We start from the raw sequence: 2,368 nt of genomic DNA on the forward strand, positions 1-2,368 counted from the left end.
CATGGTTTGGGCTTGATGATGGTGTCCCTGCTATAAAGGATCCCTCTGGAGAGTAAAGGTTAGCCTTGTGTGTTATATACCACTTTCTTTTGGGGAGGGAGGTCTGGGTGTCCAGTTTATGGTTTAGTTTGGTAGGTTAGTTTCTCCCCTCTATTTTGGTTAGTTTAGAGCAGTGGTTCTCAAACCTCTCCTCGGGGACCCCCAGAGTTTCTGTATCTTGTTAAATAAATGACCGTTTCTTGTTTAAACTCGGTTTGGTGTCTTTTATATGTTGCTGCTTCATTATGTGAACCTTTTTAGTTTCTTGAGGCCGTAACATGGAGATAGAAATCAGAAAACAGTTGTAATGCACCTCCAACAAGCCGGTCCTCCAATTTCCACCTCCACCAGCCTCTCGTGCTGGACTGATGATGTGGTGGTGGTGATGGACACAAGGACCAAGGCCATCTGACTGGGTGAAGGGGTGTTCAAAGACGATCCAAATATCTTTGGCAGACTTGTAATGATTAACCAATCAGATTGTCTCCCTCTTTTGCCTAATTTTAGAGCCAGTATTTCAACAGGTCATTACTTAAGTCTCTGAATCATAACCAGACTTTTGTTACGTTTCAACAAATATGTTATCAGTTAGTTTACAACAGAGTAGATTTCAGTCATTTAACTGTCCGTAGAGGTTTCCCACACCATCAGTTTGTGTTTCTACTGTGTGTTGCTGACGAAACATATTGAGAGACTGTCAATACATGGCCTTCAGACTGACCTCCACTCATGGTCAGTCCATACTACGCCATTGGCTGATATAATGGAGCTTGTTGGATAACCTTCTGATTGGCTAAGGTACCCCATCACCTGGATGACCAGGGAATAGCCTGAACCAATGAGCAGGTGGACACACACAGGCGTCTGACTGGGGAGTTGTGGTGCGATGCCAGTGTGTGTGTGTGTGTGTGTTTGTGTAGCCTTTCCCACACAGCAGTGGGGAGTCCAAAGAGCTCCTTTTGTTTGAGTAAGTCGGAAGTAAAGAGAGAAAATACAGAGTGAAAAAAGCATGCCGGTTTCTACGAATTTTTTATCATGTGAGTAGGGAATTCGCCCAATCCCCTGAAGCCAAATTGGGTGGAGACATCACACAGCCACCAACTCATAGGGCCACTTGTGCTTAATAAGCAGGTTTTATTTCGCTACACAACTGGAGCAAGATAAGAGTGTAGGTGATAAGAGTGTAGATGATGTGTTTGTGTGCAGGGGGGGCACTGTGTGAGAGTGTTGTAGAAGATCACAGGGGGTCAACTGAGCAGTCGGTAAAAGGCCTCTCAGATAACTTCCAACACTCCCATGAGCTGATCAGGGGAGGCTGGTGGAGGTAGAGATCTGAAGATGGGGTTGCATGGCACGGAATGAGGAATGGTATCAAACACACATTTGCTGTCAGGACTCCAGTCATTACCCGTCTTTCACTGTAGAGCAATCTCTTCAGGCTACACCTTAACTGTCCCTCCTTAGACCTCTTCATCCCCTCGACCCCCCTGTACAGTTTCTCTACTGTAAATACATAACAAAAAGAAATTAATTAATTAATTTGGAAAAGAACACTGTCAATGGTCCCTGGCCCTAGCATGGATCATTTCTTATGATGACTGATGGTTAGATGGTTCACTTATTTAGACACATTTATTTGTTGTCAGTCGCTTTACATAAAGGCGTCTGCTAAATGCCAAAAATGTAAACATTAACATTTCTACTTCCACCAGGGCTGATGCAGTCTGTGGCCCTGGTTCATCTACTCCAGCACCATTCAGGTTGAGAGGTCATTATGATGAGGTGATCCTAAGGTTCAATGTGCAGAGAGGTCAAGGGCCACAGACACACGGACGGAGCTGATTAATGATAGGGCTGGCTGACAGACCGTACTACAACTCCTCGTCTGGCTGGCTCGATCGGGGTGATCAGGGTCAGTCTGGGGGATGTTAAATCATACTGGACTGTTGTTACTGCAAATAATGTTTCAGATATCTTTTTAAAATGTTATTTCTATTCAAGTTACTTCATTTTGTTGTTGTTGTTTGTGTTGTGAGCTGCTCAAACGCCATAATTTCCCCTCGGAGATAGATGAAGTACCTACCTACCTACCTATCTATTTATCTATCCATCTACCTACCTACCTACCTACCTACACACCTTGTTCTAGAAACGACTTACTGCATAACTAGATGTTTTTACTGCCCCCTGCTGTTCAAATATGATAGAGGAATGACATAAGACCCAAAGGAACATCTTCATCCATAATCTCTGCATCTGTATCTTCACACTTATTCTTTCCTGTTCCCAAAAACATTGAATACCCCCATTAAACCACACAGGGTTGTAT

Source organism: Nansenia antarctica (genome assembly GCF_963989245.1).
Source record: "Nansenia antarctica genome assembly, chromosome: 5".
Classification (NCBI taxonomy): domain Eukaryota; kingdom Metazoa; phylum Chordata; class Actinopteri; order Argentiniformes; family Microstomatidae; genus Nansenia; species Nansenia antarctica.